Source organism: Symphalangus syndactylus, chromosome 12, assembly GCF_028878055.3.
Source record: "Symphalangus syndactylus isolate Jambi chromosome 12, NHGRI_mSymSyn1-v2.1_pri, whole genome shotgun sequence".
In the NCBI taxonomy this organism is placed as follows: Eukaryota; Metazoa; Chordata; class Mammalia; order Primates; family Hylobatidae; genus Symphalangus; species Symphalangus syndactylus.
In genome coordinates this window covers 62,713,480-62,726,054 of record NC_072441.2, presented here as the reverse complement: position 1 = coordinate 62,726,054, position 12,575 = coordinate 62,713,480, and positions in this window count along the sequence as shown.

Below are 12,575 nucleotides of genomic sequence, written 5' to 3'. Positions count from 1 at the left end.
GGATGGAGGAGTGGGACAGGAGCTGGTTTGTCTTCCCTGAGCAGAGAGGCCTTGGCCTTGAGCTCCAGCATCCTGTTCCCTCAGAGGTCCTACATGAAGAGAAGCCACAAGAGTCAATGTGCCCCATGTGTGCCTGGGGGCTTCTTGCGGAGGCAGAGCCAAGCCTAGGCTCCTTTGGCCTCGGTCCTTGCCAGTGGAGAAGCCAGTGGGGACCCTGGGCAGAAGCTAAGTAGGTGAAACACACAGAGACTTGCTGTGGGGGCAAGGAAGTGGAGCAGTGCTGGAAGAGACTTGGGGTTCCAGCTACAACTCCAACAGACTCCTCTCCCCAGTTAAGGAGTAGGGGATTGTATCATTGAAGCCACTGAGGGACTGTAAGCTTCTTGCAGGTGGGGGCCACAGGGCAGTGCTTACAGTAAGCTCTCCACCCTTTACGTGGAAAATAAGCCTGGCCCTCAGACAGCAGAGCCCCATGTTTCTGTCCTGCACCCTGGTGGCATTTGATCATATTGCAACTCATGGGATATTACAGAAGAGGGAGTGTGAGCTCAGCCCAGTGGACGCCCGTCTTTGGGGTCTGGCTTTGAGATATCATTAGGATGGGACTCCTGAGTGTTCTGGGAATAGCTGGAACCCGCCACTCCCAACCAGCTGGGGCGTGGGAGAAAAGAGCAGGACTCGGGAAGACCATGCCAGAGAAAAGGGTAGCATGCGATCTGATACACTCTCCATCCACAGGCCACAGACACACAGGAAAGGCACAGAAGACACCCTGGGACAGGGTAGGGGGGATGAGGTGGGTGGGGGAGGGTAAATGGAAACTCAGGTGTCCAGAACTGGATTATGGCTTAATCGTAGTCTTTGGTTACTGACAGGCTCTCGAGCTTTCATTTAGTTAATTATTCACTTAGGTAGTTTTCATACTGCACAGGCACCTGTGAACCAGGGATTATTCACTTAGTTTTCATAATGCACAGGTGCCTGTGAACCAGGGATTACTCACTTAGTTTTCATAGGGCACAGGCACCTGTGAACCAGGGATTATTCACTTAGTTTTCATAGGGCACAGGCGCCTGTGAACCAGGGATTATTCACTTAGTTTTCATAATGCACAGGTGCCTGTGAACCAGGGATTACTCACTTAGTTTTCATAATGCACAGGCCCCTGTGAACCAGGGATTATCCACTTCATTTTCATAATGCACAGGCCCCTGTGAACCAGGGATTATCCACTTCGTTTTCATAATGCACAGGTGCCCATGAACCAGGGATTATTCACTTAGTTTTCATACCGCACAGGCCCCTGTGAACCAGAGATTATTCACTTAGTTTTCATACTGCACAGGCCCCTGTGAACCAGGGCTTTTCCTTCTTTTGCTCTCTGTCTGCCACAAAACCTCCCTTTTCTTCCAAAGGAAACTCCTCATGGAAACCCAGTACATGAAAAATCATAAAGTGAAACTGGTCTGGCTGAAGTGGAGGTGGGGCCTGCCCGCTGCCTACTCGGCCTCCCCGTCCACTGCCCCAGCAGCCCTGACTAGCCCCTGGCAGATTTGTGGAATGAGATCTACACCATCGGGGCCAGGAGGGCAGGAATCTGTTTCCTCCATTCCTATGCCCAGTGACCAACACATGCCCAGTTTGGTTCCTCATTTCAACAAATGTTGGGTGAAATGTACTGAAGGAGACGAACTTGTTCCAACCACCACTCAGGTCAGGTTTGGGGAGGGGGCACTAGAAAGTGTTTCTGCCTCAGAATATCCTCCCCATCAGCCTACCACGGTGTCTAACATTCCCCATCACCATGCAGCCTAACCCTGCATGTCCTTCAGGACCCAGAGCAAACACTACTTCCTCCACACAGCTTTCTCAGATGTCTCCAGCCAGAGTCATCTCATTGCCCTTGAACGCTGTAGCCACTTGTTTACCTCTCTCTCGCCTGCATCCTTCACACTCACTCAGGCTTCTGCCTAAGTTCCTGACATACATGTCTCATTTCCCCAGTGGTGTAGACAGTGCACGGCTCCGGGGTGGGAGATGTTTGACTGACTTTGGCATCCATCTCCATGCCTTCCCACAGTAACGTTCCATAAATGTTTGAGGAAGAAAGAAAGGTCTTCTGGTGTTCCTTAGGACGCTGTGTCTCCAGGAGAGCAGCTGGAACCAATTTGACCTACTATGACATTAGCATGAAATTTATATACGGCAAACTGTCACCAAGCAGAGAGAATAGAAGGGGATCCAGGAAAAGGAAGATTTGGTGAAAAGAGACATCTAGGGCCCCAGTGGTACCACAGCTGCATGCACAGGATGGGTCTCTGGCCCTGTGAAAGAGTCAAAGTGTGGCTGAGGAAGAGCTGGCAGTAGGGGTGGCAGGAGAGACAAACGCTGGAGGAGGGTCTCGTCCTGCAGCACTTGAGTTTGCCTCCCCACGCCTGTTTCCTGTGCCTGGCAGGCTGGGACAGAGGGAATTGGTTCCCTTTTTCTCCCCCAGAACATCTGGGGCTGCATCAAACATAACGATCTGGTAGAGAAAATTGTTATAGAAATATGTAACTGTGAGACGTTATCAAAGGCGTTTTTAAAGTCCCCTTCCAACCCCCAGCTGGGTGGAGGGGACTGGAAATTAGAAAACTGAGAGACGATTACAGGACCATCAAAGTGGCCGAAATTCAATCCAATCTTCTGGTTTAAGTATGGCTAGCAGACCCCTGCCCCAGCCCAGAAGGCTGCAAACCCACTGTTTAAAAACCAAATCAACAGCATCATCAGATCCAGGTCTGGAGCAAACAAACGGCGCCCACAAAGGCTTCCCTGGATTTTCCTTGCACTGGGGAAACCTGAGAAGCAACGCCCTGGGGAGGTGCCTGGTCTTGGGGAGGCTCCCAGCTTCCAAGGCTTCTATCCTTTCCTCCCTCCCCCTAGTCTGGGCTGGGGTTCTTTATCTCTTCATCTTTCTTGATGCATTTCTTCTGCCACATCTTTTTGTACCTACTCTTTCTCCTTCCATTTGTCTCTTCTCCTGTCCTCTTTCTTTTTCTAACAGTATTCCATCTCTTTCTGTCCTTTTTCTCTGTACTGTTTGCCTCTCAGAATCTTTTATTTTGTGAATTTCCTTCCTTTTTGTGTATTTCAGCATTGTGTCTGTCTTTATATTTTGTATTCTTTCTCTCTCAGCAATAATCTTTTTTCCTTGGTCTCTAACTTTTCTGCCCTTTTTCTGCTTGCGAATTTCCTGCAATTCCAGACTGTGGAAGTGGTGAAGGTCCTCCTCAGCTGGTTTATTTACCAATAGGAGTCCTGGGTATTTTTCCCAGGTGTCCAAACATGAATGACCCTCTATGTCCACCCAACTAGGGACCCTTCTCCCAAGGTCCATCACCAAGAACTGTCCATTGCCTCGTTATAACTGTGCCAGCACATGCAGGCACAGAAAATAGACATGTGGTCTTACCTATGAGCAGGCTCTGCAGGCATGGAAATTTGTCAGGAGGGGTGGAATTCTACAGGATATAAAACTGATAACACGCAGAAAACGTCCACAATTTACAATTTTTTTATGTGGGATGAAAGAGAATATAATTTTGCTACTAAAAAATTCTCCATGTTAATCTTCAAGATGTGAGGTTTTATCTCCACTCACATTTCTCATGGCCATAACCCTGAGGGCTCTGTTAGACTGCAGGTTTATAATTTAAAGAGAGCCCACTCGCACATCTCACTGGAAACCCAGAGGAGTTTCATTCCGTCCTGCAAAAGTTGTCGGTGATCACGCGGGGTTAGAAGAAATCTCCATTTCGAGTCATCCGCCTTGAAGAATCATTTTGAGAAAAGAAAGGGAACCACCACGTATGTTTTATCAGAATGGACTTGAGAAAACGAAAGCACACGCAGGCCCTGCGCCGCACAGGCCCCAGGAAGGCGCGGGAACCCGACGGAATGCGGAACGTCGTCGCTGCTCTGCCGCTCCCTATGGCTGGCGGCTGGGACCAGCGTGGGCCGCGAGTTGTGGCGGCGGATTCCGGGGGGCCCCCATGGCATCCGTCCTCTTGTCCCGCCGCCCATCGGACAGTCGGTCCGTCTTTCGTGGCCCCGCGCGCCCGCGCTCCCGGCTCGTGCGTTTCCTTTGCTTGCTGCCTCCGGCTCGGCTCCCTGCAGGCCTGGCCGCGCGACGGGCACCCAGCGGGTTGTTATCAATTATCCAGGCCCCAAGTTCACGGGCACTGCCTCCATTTCCCTCGCGTGCGCCCGGGGCCAACTCAGGCCGCAGGTTGCGGTGCTCGAGCTCTTGGACCCGGCTGCAGAGAAGAGCGCAGTGAGCGGCCGCGGGCTGGACTCCTGGGGCTCCCTGAGCCCCGAGGCCCCCCAGCGATCTGGGAAGAAACCAAACGACTGTTCCCTTTGATCTTGTTTTATAGAGACCTGAGGTTGACATTAAACTTTGCATGCTTACAAGCTATTTCGATCTTTTATTCCCATTTTGGGAAGGAGTCACCAACGCGGCGAACAATCCCTGCGGGCTGGCAAGGGTGTGCGGAGGGACCCGGGCACGGGGATCTGCGCCCGGCCACGCGAGGGTGCGGGGGCGACGCAGGACGCACCCCCTTCCCCACATCCACACTCAACTCCCGCTCGCCCTACATACCTCTCTCTCCTTCCCCTACACGCACCCCGGACCTCTCCGCAAAGCGGACGCGGGAGGCCGGTGCAAGGTCGCGGTGTGGCGGGGAGACTAGGGCGCCCGGAGGCACAGGGTGCGAAGCTGGAGAGGAGCCGAGAGCCGCCGCCACCGCCGCTGCCGCGCCTGGGCCCTCCCTCCGCAGTCCCCGCACCCACGCCGAGACTCAATTACTTTCAGGTGTGGACCACTTAATAAAATAAATCTTCCGGGGCAGGAGGCAAGTTTTTAGGGGCCAAACTCAAAGCAGCCGATTTCTAATGAATAAAGAGGGGCTTCCCTAAAATAACGTACGGTTTTGGCAGAGGGGGAACCGAAGTTGGGGAACAGGGAGTGTCTCTTCCTGAAGTGATACTGTCATTGGCTGGGTGGAGAGGCGCGGAGGGACTTACTTTCTGTCGCTTTCTGACTCTCCTTGTCTCTGTCTCCAGACATCTCTGTTCTTGTGTACATCAGAATGGAATCAACCGTTTTTGCATCGAATCACCATTAAACCAGCCAGATCCTCCCCAAGCGGAGCCCCAGTAAAACTGAAAGCTCTGTCTTTCCCTCTCCTCTTTCTCTTTGTTTCTCCTTTTTCTCCATCATCCATCGCCCAACATTCTCTTCATCTGAGATTTCCAAACCCGGCTTTGCAATACTTCAGGGAGACTCCAATTTACTCTAGGGCTTTGGGAAATGCTCAAAATGAAATAAACTTTAACTGACTTTAATTATTTAACTGCAAGTTATAGACCCCTGATTGGGCAGGGGAAGCAGAGAGGATGTTGGTGAATCAAACAAACCATCCCAGGATATCACAGCTCCCTGGAGGTGAGGAATGCTGGCTTCAGCATTTTGGGGCTGAGGAACGAATCTGGGCTCCAGAAAAGAAAACCAAGTTCCCAGGAGAGTGGGGATTTGATTTAAGGTTTGGGGTCAAGGAAGGCTCTCACTGACAAGAGGGACTGGAGACTCTGTCCTACCCTGGGCTTCCTCCCACACCCCCTTGCTAACCATCTCCATCCTGGTTTTCGGAGGATGAAGGGAGTGGGTTTCTTCCTTCCCACTGCATGTAAAATCCTTCAGTAAGGTCTAGTTACACTGGACAAAGCCAACTGCTTCCTTCCCTGTTTGCTAGAAAATTCAGACCACAACACAACTTTTGTATGAATTTCCCAGGAATCGGAGCTGATGTAAACACGGTCTATTACGGTTCTGCTCTTTTAGAAGAGTTACTCACCCCAAAGTGTCAGAGGGCTCCTCCTGCCTCCTCACACGGCCAGATCTTGGAAGCTGGTGGAGGGCAACTCACTCTGATGCAGCATCTGACAAGGGCCCACATGTTTCCCGTGCAGAGAACAAATCTGCCCCATTAAAGCGTTACTCTGTTGGGGAAAAGACTGATGCAATATTGGAAACATGCTGAGCCCACTGTGAGAGCCGGAAGAAGAGGCAGATCTTCCCAGGAAGACAGCAAAGGCCAGTGGGCAAAACTATTCTTGCCACATCCACCCTCACTTGGCCTGGTAAATTAAGGGAGGGATTATTGACCAAAACATCTGAACAGAGCAAGACTATGGTGCTGGGGTGTCATTACAGGGAGAGCATCTGGGGACAGATAGGGGAAGATGGTGCCAGTGTCTTGGGGGGCAGCCAGGGGAGCATGACTTGTCCACCTGAGCTTGGGCCCAGACGGGAAAAGGACCATGTAGCTACCAAGTCCACTTCCAAGAGCCTGAACTTTAACGGAAAATAATTCCATAGTTTGGGTCCCAGCGACACTACTGATCTAAGTAGCTTATTAACAAATGGAAAATATATAAACCACACAACAATTGCCTCTAAGAAAAAATGTATTAAAATCTCCCCAAGGTATTTGCAAAATAAATAGCTGAGACCATATGGGTGAGGGGGAGAGTGGCTGTATCCTAACTAGCTGTGTGCTCTTAGCAAAATTTCCTTCTCTAGGCCTCTGTTCCCTTATTTCTAAGTGAAAATGGCAAACTAGATCAGGGGTTCTCAAACTTTAGAGTACATTAAGATCACCTAGAAGCAACTTGTGAAAACAAGGATTGTTGGGCCCCACCGCAAGAGTTCCTGATTTAGTAGCTCTGGGAAAGGGCCTAAAAATTTGCCTTTTTTTTTTTTTCTTTTTTTGAGACGGAGCCTCGCTCTGTCACCCAGGCTGGAGTGCAGTGACAAGATCTCTGCTCACTGCAACCTCCACCTCCTAGGTTCAAACGATTCTCCTGCCTCAGCTTCCTGAGTAGCTGGGATTACAGGTGCCTGCCACTGTGCCCAGCTCATTTTTGTACTTTTAGTAGAGGCGGGGTTTCATCATGTTGCCCAGGCTGGTCTATGAACTCCTGACCTCAAGTGATCCACCCACCTCGGCTCCCCAAAGTGCTGAGATTACAGGTGTGAGCCACCGCACCCGGCCACAATTTGCCTTCCTAACAAGTTCCTAGCTGTTGCTTCTGCTGCTGGCCTGAGGCCTACACTTTGAGAACCTTTGGACTCGATGATGTTTAAGCTCCCATCCAGAACCAACATTCTATTCTATCCCGTGCTCCTATATTTCCCCTGCACACCCTAGAGTGTTTACAGCCAAATATGAGAGGCCAATGTTTTTACACCGAAGCTTGTACCCCCTGTCATCAATGCAGAATAAATCTTTCAGCTGGCCCACAGAGACTGGTCACCCTGCCCACTGAGGGATTCCTGACCTCTCAGGGCAGATATTCCAATCTGAACTCCTCCTTCAGCTGGCTGACTACAGCACCCGAATCCTCCAACAGTGGCTAATGCTGGTTTTCTTTCATGCTAAACGTAGCTGGGCCTAATCCTAGCTAAATCCCAGGCAGGCCTGGTGTGTAGAGGGCTGCCTTCGGAAGGGTTGGCAACAGCCCAGGGTACATCTCCGGGCCCCTCGATGTGGCCTAGTATCTGCCAAACACTTGCCCCAACACACACAAACACACATGCGCACACACACATGTTCACATGCACACACATGCACACACACTTCCCCACACACAGAGCACCCAGTCATCAAGAAAACTAGTTTTACTTTGATGTATCTCTCGCTGCACATTTGTTTCAGCTCCTCTCCTGCAGCCACAGTTTTATTTATCTTCTTGGCATGGGTTCTTAGGATACTTCCATTCAGACAACAGCAAAACCACTCAGCTCCAGTTTTATGAAGTTTATCAAACAGCAAAATATCCGGCATCTTTGTCCAACGAATCTGGTGTGAATGTGCCTACAGAGCTGCTTTTCCCCAGAGGTCCCAGGGGCTGTGTGTGGTTACAAATAACCTCCCCTGTGAGGACCCTGCACCATCCAGGGCTTGCCTGCTTCTTGCTGCAAGGGGCCCCCAAAGCAGATGTAGGGCTACAAGGCATCTCCCAAATAGGGAGACACAGACACAGATACTCCAAGCATGTACATGCTCTGTTTGCACCCCACTAACAGAGCCCCTCTCTCCTACAGCAGGCTTGCCTCCCTCTACACCTCCATGCAACTGGCCTGGCATAGGGCTGTCCCAAAGACAGGAGCCACTTCTAAAATCATCACTGGGCGGGGCCGGTGGCTCACACCTGTAATCCCAACACTTTGGGAGGCCGAGGGTGGCGGATCACTGGAGGTCAGGAGTTCAAGACCAGTTTGGGCAACATGGTGAAACCCCGTCCCTACTAAAAATACAAAAATTAGCCAGATGTGGTGGCACACATCTGTAATCACAGCTACTCGGGAGGCTGAGGCATGAGAATTGCTTGAACCTGGGAGGCAGAGGTTGCAGTGAGCTGAGATTGCACCACTGCACTCCGGCCTGGGCAACAGAGCAAGACTCTGTTTTGAAATGATAAGAATAGAATAGAATAGAATAGAATAGAATAGAATAGAATAGAATAGATCACTGCCTCAATCCTAAAGTTTGGAACCTATGTGGAGAGAGCCACCACTCCACCCTGTTAAAGGGTCCAGGTGTTTCATAACCTCCACAGGAAGACTCAAGCAGCCACAGGCCTGGTCTTTCCCTTACTCCTCATCTCCCTTTCCCTCCCCACCAACATCCTGCTTGCTTCCCAGCAATTGTCCCAATCCCAGGGGCTGGGCTCTCTCTCTCTAACCCCATTTGGGGCCTCTCAGCCTAGGCTGGGGGTGGCTCACGCTCTCTGAGGGACAGGAGAGCCAGCAGCGTGGCCCACTCTCACTCAGTACTTAGTATACCCAGTGCTGTCCCAATCACAGGATTCTTGAGCCTCGAAAGTCTACTCTGAGCCCTCTACCCTCTGCTCCCTTAAAGAATCCCCAAAGTCCAGAGAGTAGCCTGGGGCTTTGTAGATGCCCTGAGTTTGCAGTTCACAATACTGGATGAAGAACTCCTTCCTGCATAGAAATCTGGCTGAGAGGTTCCTGATGTCCACTGGAGACATGCTAACCCTCCCACTGATGCCAATGTGGGGCCTCTGTGGCCCCTGTTCTCTGGGCTGCTGGTCACCCACACACACACCCCCACCCCACCCTGATCTGGCAATAAGTCTGGTCATTACTTCCCTCTAATACCTCTTCCCTCCAGGCATCCTTCTCCATTCTCTGGACCACATCCCAGTGCAGGCCTTTGTCACCGCACATATGGACCAAATTCTTACCTGCTGAGTGCTTCCTCTTCTCCTATGCCCCCTGGACACCTTGGGCAAGTTACTTACCCTCTCTGTGCCTCAGTTTTCTCATCTGTAAAATGGAGATAATGGTACCTCTCTCCTAAGGAGGTTAAAATTAAATAAAATAATGTACTTAAAGAGCCTGGCCCATGGTAAGTGTTCAATAAATATAAGGTATTATCATTTACTGTCATTATTCTGGTTAAGCTACCAAAATTATCTTCCCAAAGCATAGCTCTCATTCTCCTGCTACGTAACAACAGCAGCAGTAATAACACCCACACTTATCGAACACTTACTACAGGCCAGGCCCTGCCCCATGTGCTTTTCAACACTCTTCAATGGCTCCTCGTTGCCCAAAAGAAAGTTGGCTGCATTTTCCGCATCTGCCACATTTTCATCCCACCCTATCTGTCTGTCTCTGCTGCTGTCATCTCTGCTACTCCTTCACAGAACCCCTTGCTGAAGGCACCAAGCTCCCTGTGCCAACACCCCAGGCCACTTCCCAGAGTCAGCACCTGCCTGCCTCTCCATCTGCCCGCATTGTCCTGGCCCTTCACGTTTTCTCAGGCCACAGCTCACAGACCTCTTAGGATTCTCTGAGGTGGGTATGGCCCTTTCCCTTGGTCCCAAAGGTCATACAGCTGGGACTCCAGCGATTGGTACTAACATGCTCATGACCACACAATGGTTTCCTTCTCTACCTGGAAGTGACCGGGGAGTACTCCAGCTCCTTCCTGCTCACACTTGCTCCTCAGCAAGGGCAGGCCATCTCATGCTTATTAAATGTCTTGTATTTCTGGGTAATTGTTCATAGGTCCAAATCTTGCTTCCCCAGGAGAAAAAAAATGTAGTAAGAAGGATCCACCTAGGCTGTGGAATGGAGGCACCTTTTTAGCCCCTTCATTCTGCTGAGCACAGTCTCTGCCCAACTGAATGCTCAGATCTCCTGAATGGTAGGAGGAAAGGTCCTCGTCCATCTGAGATGGCTCAAGGCAGCTGGGACTCCGACAAAGGTGCAAGTCTACTAGGCCACCTGCCTGAGGTCCTTCCTGATTCAGTCATTTAGAAAGAGTATGACACCATGACAGTTTGCTTAATTTCCTGAGTTCTGTATCCTCATCTGTAAAGTTGAAATAATAATAGCTACCTCCTAACATAATTATTGCAATTTTAAAACGTAGAGTGACCAGTTCAGACCTAACTTATGGTGCGCTCTCAACAACATCTCCCTTCCCTGTCATTCAGTTCAAGGTCTAAGGCCAGGGTTCCCTTGGGTGAGATAACAGCAGAGCAAATATGGAATCCTAATGCACTTCTCATACCTCTCCTCTGAAAAACACAGAGAAAAGGTAAGTAGGTTTTCCTTCCTCCACCCAGATGAACCAAAAGACCTGGAGGATCTCTGAGGTCAGCTCTCAGTACTGAGGGAGCTCTCCAGGAGTTTGCCTGCTATGACAGCCGAAGAGCCAGGGTGTAGAGAAAGCCAGGGCACACCTTGGTCCCTTTCCAGGATAGGCAGTCTTTCTCAGGATAGGCAACATGACTTTCTCAGGATAGGCAACATGACTCTCATTGCCCAGTAATTATTTGTGACAGTTGCTAACCTTTGACTCCTCTTAACCCATCAAGATAGCCACTCCTGACCCAATAATTAGCATTAGAACCTGCCTTTGAAGTCAGGCCACTTGGTTTTGAATCCCAGCAGCACTTAGCTGTGGTGGGATATGGGGGGTTTCTGAACGAGTCCACGGTAGCCAGCCTCCAGGATGACCTTCAAGGGTCCTCACCTTGTATAATCCTCTCTCTCGTGCTAAAGTAGAGCTGGCCGGTGTGACCAGTAGACTATGGCAGCAGTACTGGTGAGTGAGTCAAGGCCAGGCCATAAACAGCACTGCAGCTTCCACTTTGCTCTCTTGGGCCATTTGCTGTGGGGGAAGCCAGCTACCAGGTGATGGGGTCACTCAGTCAGCCCTGGGGAGAGACCCACGTGGAGAAGGATGGAGGCCTCCAGTCAACAGCCTACACCAACTTGCCAACCATGTGAGCAAGCCACCTTGGAAAGAGGTCCTCCAAGCCTAGTCAAGCCTGCAGAATCCTGTAGCCCAGCCAATATTTAACTTGCCGTCCTAAGAGACCTCAAGCCGGAACCACTCAGCCAAGCTGCTCCTGAATCCCTGACCCACGGTAACTGCCTATTGTTGTTTTAATCACTGTGTTTTGGGGTGATTTTTTATGCAGCATAGACATAAATAGACAACTAACACGCAGTCTAATCTCAGTTTCTTCATCTGTAAAATGGAAATATGAACACCAACTTTATAACACTGTAAAGATTAGATGAGATGGTGTTTTCCTGGCACATCATAAGTGTTCCGTAAATAGCGGATTTTATTATTATTACCTACCCTCTACGTCTCCTTCCCTGGAGACTCCAGAGGAGTCTGGAAGCTGGGCAGAGGCCTTTCCACCCTCTTCTCTTGTTTTCCTTCCAGTTCCTTGTAAAGTTCAGGCCCAATCTCCCTCCTCTCTCTTCCTCCAGTGCAGGAGCAGACCCTGGGCTAGGGTAGATGCTTCTGTGTGATATGGTGAGGAGCTCCTTCCAGAACTCTGTAGTCGGTTTCACTCACATTTTTCAGGGTGTTCAGTGATGTGTGTTTGCATTTCCTTTGAAAGGCTCCAAATGTGATAATTACATACTTATTAGCCCTGTAAAATAACAAATCTGGAATCTGCACTCTGGAACCAATGGATTTCCTGGCGAAATGAGTTCAAGGGGTGCCCTGGCCAGCATTCTCTGTAAGAGTCAAAATATGGCTACAAAAGGCCTCACAGACTCATGTCACTTGTCTCTGCCCCACCCACTCAACTCTCCACCTCATGACTCCCAGCAAACAAATGTGCTTTCTGTTTGTCTTCCTGGAGGTGTTCTTGTTTTTGTGTTTTCTTAATGTCTCCTGCTGGTGTGGGTCCTGGGTCCCCCCTTTAGAGTAGGGGTGCTTCCCAGGGCCTGGGGCTTCTTCCGTATCTCCCACTAGTGACTTGGTGCTTCAAGCTGTGCTTGGCAGACACTGCAGACCCAATGCCTATAGCGCTATTCTCCCTACCCCAGAGTTTAGAGTCTCTAGAGTCCTGTGGACTTTGTTTCTCTTTTCCCACCCCAACCCAAACTCTCTTCCTTCTCCAGGCTCCAGGAAAATTCAACAAATTGAGTTCCTTGAGCTTGGCTTCCTCGCTTTCACTCTTGG